General features: G+C 39.3%; 1 long non-coding RNA gene and 1 pseudogene across 1 annotated transcript; one reads left to right on the forward strand and one right to left on the reverse strand.

Annotated features, from left to right (window-relative positions):
• Nucleotides 1–722: 722 nt before the first annotated feature.
• Nucleotides 723–2187, reverse strand: LOC120289242. The gene is made up of 3 exons (XR_005547168.1): nucleotides 2050–2187; nucleotides 1783–1899; nucleotides 723–837 (listed from the first exon to the last, which is right to left on the reverse strand). It is a non-coding gene; the product is annotated as an uncharacterized LOC120289242 (long non-coding RNA).
• Nucleotides 2188–4776: 2589 nt separating this feature from the next.
• LOC120288765 lies at nucleotides 4777–8399 on the forward strand (annotated as a pseudogene).
• Nucleotides 8400–8654: the final 255 nt, after the last annotated feature.

Here is an 8654-nt window from a genome sequence, read left to right on the forward strand (position 1 = left end):
ATCAATCCAAACTAAACCAGTTCTCCATCTCACCTAGTTTTGACCACTTTCTTGTCACTGGATTGAACCAGACCAAGCATGCAAACTGTTCTCAATTGAAGAAGCCACTTTGTCTAGCTTTTGAAACAATCCTTAAGATGTAAAGCCAAAAAAAGTTTCCATTCATTTCCCAAATGCATATATCTCACAATCAATGTCCTTGTCCTCAAAAAGTTGGAGAGTTCCTAAAAGTAGTCTCAAATCTGTTCATCACTTGAAATATACCCTTGTTTACTTGTCTTCATGGTATTAGGGTTCATTAAATAGTCTGTAAAGTAATATTTCAACAGTGATGTTTGTTGGTGAGGAAGACAATCCAGGGCATGAAGTTGCCAAAGCAGGTAAATAAATCTGTTGTTGCACAAATTATGATTAATCAGTGCCCCATGACACTAAAGCACGGAACATCTCATTGCAGAGAAGATTAGAGATATCCTTGGCATTGAAGCAATTAAAATCTGTAAAGAGAACTTCTGGCCCTGGCCATACATGATATCATATCTGATATTTCCATGTCTAAGAAGGAATTGCAACCTTGTTGGGCAATTCAAATGCAGCAGGATCTTGTTCGATGGTACATGAACTTACATGCATGTGTTATGTACAGATGTCAGAAGGAGAATGAGGTCCACAATCAACACAGGAAAACGAATGCTTGGAAAGGCTAAGACCATGGAGAAAAAGTTCCGATGGACTACTTACCACAAATGCCATCATTTACTCTTGAAGAAAATATAATGACAGGAACATGTCCTGCATTCCGACAATAAAATTTTCCATTTGGGCATGCTGATGTTCCTGCATTATCGAGTCAGAGAAGTGAAGTTACCATTAGAAAAGTACGTAGCTCTAGTGGTGGACACTACAAGAAATCTGCAGACATACATGAGATGTTCTAAAGAAGGAAACAAAGCTGGGTGAAAGTAACAGTGTCATTTAGAATAGTCTAAACATCAAAGCAGGTCCAGATATGGACACTACTGGGTGTTTGCACACATACTATGTTCTATAAGAAGAAATAAAGCCTAGGATTAGTAACAGTCTTTTTTGGATAAGTAATATCTAAAACCAGTACTAGCCTAACAAAAAGAAACCCATGGTTTGTGATAAGCACGATACAACTGAACTAACATGAGTCCAGCTGAGCTTCTTGATGAACCATCATTACTAATATATCAATGGAGAGCATCGCTCAACTATGCCAGTTTATGGAAGTTGGCCAGACCATCCCATATAAACTGAATACACTTCTTTGCTCTTCAAAAGCATTTATATCAAAGAAAGCAATCCGCAATTTTGCTGATCTATGATGCAAAACCGATTATTCATGACAATTACCAAGGAAAATATTAAGTCCTCATAGTATACCTGCCAAGTTCGTAATATCTGGTGAAATTGCTTAAGGTAACAATTCGTCTGCTTCGTTCGGCAAGAAAGAAAACTGGGAGTTCTTCATATGCATCTCATCAAATGAACAAGACAGACATCAATGAAAAGAAAGGCACAGCGATTCATGAATTTACTTCTATCTCCTCCCAGTTTTGCCCATGGGTCAAGGTCTATGGCCCAAAAAAGTAATATTTATTTTACTATTTCCATTGTTTATCCTATTCATAATCTCTGTCTTTACTTCCCTTCCGTTGCATTAATTCATCCATCTAAACACAGTGCAAGACGAGAGGGCAACCAATGATTCAATGACAATAGCAAACTAATTACACAAAAAAGTGGCTCAAAAAGGACCTGGCTCATCTGTGCCATCCGGGCAGTCGCAGAAATCGTCATTGACCTGGGCTCTGCTGAATTTCTTCGACCCATCCTTACACTCGATCCTGTTCGATGAACCGTAATATTTCACATCTGGGTATCACGCAGACTGTGATCAATCACCCAACCACAACCTCAAAAGTCAAAACCCCCACCCCACCCCATCCCACCCACTACAGCGAGCTCTGTCCAATAAAAACACTCCACAAACGAGGCACCCAGAAGAAAGCGACGATCTCGAACCTTCAGGAGCTATCCCGAGAAACGGGTCTTTGGGCGGCGAAGTCGAGGACGACGCGCGGAGAGAACCGTTGGACAGCAGGACCAATGCGACGACGGAGATGAAAACGGTCGGCGAATTCCTTGTCCGCAGGAAGCGTTAGAAAAGAGCTGGAACCCAGAAGTAAATTCTTCGATGCGCCGGTGCCGGTGCCGGTGCTCGACCGTGATCTTGGAAGTTCGCTGCTCGCGGCGACAGGGGAGGGAGGGAACGGGAACCTGAGGAAGGCGATCCGGGTCGGAAACGACGTTTTTTTTGTCGCGGGACGTGCGGGTCAACGATGTGACGACGTCACGTTCCGTGGAATATCAGGATTACAACAAAACCGATTGAATTGGTAATGGGTGCATTTGGCTTGGCCACGGGGCAAAGTCTTTTGTGAAATGTAAAGGTTTTAGGTTTTATTTATTTTTGGTGACTAGGGAACCATACATTGCCGTGGCCGAAGGTAAATGACTTGGAGGCGACACGTGCTAAGCCACGCCATCGTCTTGCATTGGGTAAGTCGCCAAGAGTCTTTAAGTTAGTATTCTTGCTGACTTGCGTTGCGGGAGTTTGAATCTGCATCTTACCGATAGAATTTAGCGTCTACCAGCTAAGCCACCGCCTACATAGTGGTATAATTTAGGTTTTAGGTTTTATTTGTTTTTGTGGAATATAATAATTTTAATTTTAAAAAAATAGCTTATTTTATTTTAGATAATTAGCTAATGAATAGTATTTTTTATTATTGATAATAATTTATAATATTTTTATTCATTTTTATAAGTGATTTAAAGCGATTATTTTTAAGAGTTTTTTCAAATTATTCATTTCTCTCTAAACAAATGGAGCTAAAGTTTTCAAATGTAAGCAGTGTTTGTAAAGTATGTTATAAAGATACATTGGGAAACAACTTTAACTTAAATGCTGTTTGGAAAATACTATATTTTGTAAATGACCTTTGCTTCCTTTTTGGTGAAATTCTCAACCTATGTCCCTAACTAGCTAGCTTCACTTGAGGTTGCACGACCTCGAGTGTGGTTGGCTAGTCTTAAAACTAACTTTGTCAATACTCAGATATGGTCTCGCTTGGCTAAACCTTTACCAATGAAGTTGTGTGAGGTAGGGCATTTTATTGAACTATGAAAATTAAGCGAGGGCAAAGTTAGAAAAAAGTATTTGTACTTTGAAGAGCTCAAAACACTTTTGGAGTTGCTTCGGGCTTAAGGCTCTTTAGAAATGTAATTGCATCTTCTCAAATCTCTCCAAAATCATTTGTATTTGTCCAAGAGACTTTCTTCTTCTTTTTTGGTCGAAACCCACAGGATTTTGAGGCCCCAAAAAGGGCTTTAGCAAAATCGAACCAAACACAGCAATGTGCATTAAAGTTCAAATTCAAAATCATATCAACTAACCAAATTAGTCTCAACATTATTATGCATTTATTATTTATACATGGTTTCAGAGGCAAATTAATAATATATAGGTTGCTACTTTCCTATTTCGATTTAATTTTAAATTTTCCTTTTTCATCTTTCCTAAACCTAGATAGATGAGAAGGATTTATTTTTTCGCTCAAAATAAGCAAAACAAAATCGAACTCATATTTAGTTGGAAACTTGATTTGGGACTTTAGCTGAGTTGTCTTATCCCAATCGTTAAACATAAAGATTAGGTAAAACAAATGAAAATTAAGGAAATATTAGATCAGCTAAACTTTCTTTTTTTATTGTTGAACCGTGAGTAAAGTTATCGAATATCGCTTATGAATCCTACCCTCAAAGTTTTCTATAAATAAACTTGAATGCAATTAAATCAAAATCACACTTATAGAAACTTTGACAAAAAGAACAAATCAAGATTTCTAACAAGACAAATTAACAACATCACATCTTTAACAAATTAATGATTTCGTGATTGCAAATAGATCGAGCCTTTTTTTAAAAAAAATTTCACCGCTACAATAGGATAATTTTTGGTTAGAAATGTTAGCGCACATATATGGTACTAAAAGAGAGATGAGATCAATTTTATCGAGAGAGGGCAATGTTGATTAGAAATATTGAATTGATTGGTAATCGAGTCAACTAATACGTGAAAAGAGTATGCCTTAACCAAAAAAGAAAAAAGAAAAAAGAAAAAGTCCTTTTTAATTCCCCCGACATTAAGGAAAAAAAAAAGAAGGGGAAAATCGAAAAAGAAAAAAATCGACATCGCTGTCAAGCCCGTCATGTGCAATGCGCAGGATACAGACAGAACAACGGAACGCGTTTCCGCAATGACGTGGCGCGCGGCCACTGGACGGTCACGCCGCGACCCCTGTACCCCAGCATTCCCCCGCACTGCATTCCCGAAAACACCCCTCTCGACAGGCCGGCCGGGCCCACGGCAGGAGGGCACTGGGAACCTGAATATAAGCAAAGAGGGGCTGTCCCAGAACCTACGCAACCTGCCTCGCCTCCATAAGCGACCGCCGCTGCCTCTTCTCCCTCACTTCTCTCACCAATCTCTCCTCTCTCTTCTCTCTCTCTCCCCCTCTACCTCCCTCCCTCCCTCCTTCTCCCTCATCCCTCTCTCATTTTTAAGCCTCCAGATACAAATCTTTCATCTATAAACATATAAAAGACGCGCCTTTTCGAACTTTTGGCGCTCCACCCGCCCGTTTTCTTCCCTTGATTCTGCTCGGATCTGTCCCCTCTGGGCGATCCCAGCAGTCAAAACCCCGGGTTTTTTCGAAGAAAAGGTCCGATCTTTCTCGTTTCAGGATCTGGGTCTGTTCTCTTCGGCTCGTGCCGGATCTTGGTTCTAACTGGGTCGGTGATGGAAACTTGGTAGTTCTTTAAGAAATCGCGGGACTTGGGGCTGGGGAATGTGATTGGGTTCAGGGAAAGAGATGGGTCGATCTTGTTTTTGCGTTCTTGAGGGGATATGAATTGGGTTCTCCTGTTGTAGGATCTGGGGGTTTTTTTGGTAAAGAAGGGGGGGATGTTAGGGTTTTCAATTTTTTTTTTGGTTTGTTTTGTTTTTGATCTTGTTTATGCGTTCGCGAAACTCTGTAGGTGGACAGGGGTTTCTGTGTTGGATTGTGTGTGGAGATTTGGAGCGACGAGTCATGGCGGATCAGGCCTTGGAGGGAAGCCAACCGGTTGATCTGTCCAAGCATCCTTCAGGAATCGTTCCCACTCTTCAGTGAGTCTTTGTCATTCTCTGGTTTACTTGAGAGCCCGTTTCGACGTTGCTGTAGCTGTGTCGGTCTTGCGTGGTCGTCATAAAGTTTTCTTGTATGGATTGGCAAAGTCCTTTTTTAATGCGATGGAATGATTTAAGGAAGTCAATGAGTTTAACCATTTGATTTACTTTATAAAATTAATTTTCGAGGATGAAAGTGGAAATTCTTTGAAAGTTTTTGGTATTTCAAGACCGAAGAGTTGATAGAAATCTATAAAAGTTGGAAAATCGGAGATGCAAATGCTCTTAGTTAGTTCCTGAGAACTAAATTTTGAACTGCTGCAGATCTTTCACCTATGATTTTTTCGTGCTTTGGAATGCTTGCTGTGCATTCTTTTGGACCTGATGTAACTCTTTGGAAGCTGAAGCAGCTTCTCAAAAATTTTCTTTGATACAAACTGGGCTCATAAATGGTTATTTTATGCCCTGGAGTATTTAAATGGATAAATAGAGCAGCTCCATTTCCCAAACTTTAATTCGCCCTTCCACAGATCTTTCAAAGTCGTGTCATACGTTCTTTATCATATTGGCTGGGTTCTCGAAGTTATGCAAGGCTACACTAAGTTAGAGGATGTAGGAAAACATGACTGCTGGTAACTAACAACTACTGAGGAATGACTGTAAATTATCTCATGCACAGTGGGGAGGCCACTTTTACTGGTTAAGTTAAATCACTGAATATGTGCCTGCTTGCATGTATGAGTATTAGTTAGGGTGTTGTCGTCATGGTTTTAAGCTAGTAACAATTCATGTATGCATCTGTAGGTGTGAGTAGCTCTAGGATCTATTCTTTTGAAAAAGTAGATATACGTCCAAATCTTGTCTTTGCACAATATAATGCTAATGGAATGTCTCATGTGGCCTTATATTATTCTTTTTGCATGCTCATTTGTTTGGCATAGACACGGTGACATAAATTATCTCATGGCAATGAGTGGGTGATATTGTCTTGCCTGGGAAACTATAATCTTCCCTTCCTGAGACAATTTAGATGCTTTACTTTGTTCTTTGAAAGTAATTAAAACACTGCCTATTCTTAATACATGCTGTGCAATGATAATAAGTTGTGTTGTCTTTTTTATCCAGGAACATAGTCTCAACAGTGAATTTGGACTGCAAATTGGATCTTAAGGCCATTGCTTTGCAAGCTAGAAATGCTGAGTATAATCCCAAGGTATTTATCTGAGGCATCACTCCCTTTGTAAATTGTTTCTGACCTAGTTCCTTCTAATTATTTTGGTGACACCATAAATTTACTTTCTTGTACTTACATGGATTAACGTTTCCAAATGTATATCTTTGCAGCGTTTTGCTGCTGTAATTATGAGAATAAGGGAGCCAAAGACAACGGCATTGATATTTGCTTCAGGAAAAATGGTAAGTCATATTAGATTAGACTCCTAAGCTGTTTCTGTTTGCAGCTGACGTTTCTCTCTGTGTCATTTTTGAATTCATAGAAATCTATCCCCTTGATTGTGTATGCCTGAGTTATTTTTTTATTTCAAAATTATTTACTCATTAATTTTGAGTATTTCCCTGATTGAAAAGAAAGCAAGCAATCACCTCTATTCATCTCTTCATCCTTCCAGTACTGACTATGTATAGTTACTAGCTGGCTCTATGGCTAGCAGTCTTTAACATCATAATGATTAGATCGCACAGAAATGCCAAGGGGCACATGATTATGAGGCCAACAATACGTCTCTTAATCATGGGAAGCTTTGTATTGACATTTAATGGTTGCCATCATGATTTGAAAGACGTGTGTACATTCTCCTTGCCATCTTGAACATAGTTTAGGGTCCTACTTATTGCTTCTCTTTAAGGTCGTTGTCTTTGCTTACTGAGTGCGCTATTCTTTCAGGTTTGTACTGGAGCCAAGAGTGAACAAACAATCAAAGTTAGCAGCGCGAAGGTAACTGATAAGTGGAATGGTGTATGGCCTCTGACAAATGGCACCATCGTACAAAGTCTCAGTTCACAATTAATTAGTTTTCAATGGAACTGTCGTATATTTGTAGCTGTAAATTAATGGGAATAGAAAAGTTGATGTGATGGTGTCATGAGAAGCAGTTAGTCTTTGGATTTGTCACAAGCAATCTTCATTGGTACATGAATAAGAGAAAAGTTAGCAATATCTTCACAAAGCCATAAGTTCTGTTGAGGCTGCGACTTTTATCTTGTTTTGGAGTGAAACAGCAATGCAATTTGAGACAATGATCATTTGAAGGCTAACATATTGTTTCTTCCTGCCAGTATGCTCGAATCATTCAGAAACTTGGATTCCGGCTAAATTTAAGGTACACATGTGTCTCCTTCTTTCTTGTGACAGAATATTGTGGTTGACTTGTTGTAGTTGCTGAGTTACTTAATGGTGTTTGTCTTTGCCAGGATTTCAAAATTCAAAATATTGTGGGTTCTTGTGATGTGAAATTCCCCATCAGGCTTGAAGGTCTTGCATATTCACATGGTGCTTTCTCAAGTGTAAGTTGTAGCTGCACATCTTCTTGATGTCAGGAGCCCTCTGCACTTTTATGGCCTTTTAGTATTCCTAGATTTTCTATTTTAAGGTTACAAGTCATTTTTTGGAACTGTTAGTTGATGTGTCTTTTTGTTTGAATTTTGTGGCAGTATGAACCAGAGCTGTTCCCTGGATTGATATATCGGATGAAACAGCCAAAAATCGTGCTGCTAATCTTTGTGTCAGGAAAAATTGTCCTCACTGGGGCAAAGGTGATTATCTAGCTTGTACTCATGCATTTGGTTCTGCGGGTGTTTCTGGAGAGTCATATCAGCCTCGCTCATGCTATTTGATTATCCAGGTGCGAGATGAGACGTACACTGCCTTTGAGAACATATACCCTGTGCTCACTGAGTTCAGGAAAAATCCAGCAATGGTACAGCTCTTACTGTCTTGGTGCTGCGGCAATCTTTCTTCTTCATTTCCAAATTTGATTGGCTCTGCAAACGTGGGGCTTTGGCATAACTAAAGGGTCATGTGTCATGTGCATGTCCTGACTTTATCTGGTAGCAGACGAAGTTTGCCCTTAGCCTTAGCTCTATGCTTGCAGCTATATTTGCAGCAGCTGCATATGCTATCTGAATAGGAGAACACATGCGTGCATTCGTACATAATGACATACATTTGTATGAACATACATGCACATATACATATGGAAGCAAACGGATGCATATAAACAAACACGCTTATGTATAGGGTATTGACAATCTTCAATTTATGATTAGTCTTAAGTTTCTGATTGTGCAGAGGTTGTATTAAACAATGTTACTTTTTCACATAGAGGAGGAGCACTAAGCTTATGTTTTTTTGGGTCCAACAATAAGCTTATGTTCAATC

This window comes from Eucalyptus grandis, chromosome 10, assembly GCF_016545825.1.
Source record: "Eucalyptus grandis isolate ANBG69807.140 chromosome 10, ASM1654582v1, whole genome shotgun sequence".
NCBI lineage: Eukaryota > Viridiplantae > Streptophyta > Magnoliopsida > Myrtales > Myrtaceae > Eucalyptus > Eucalyptus grandis.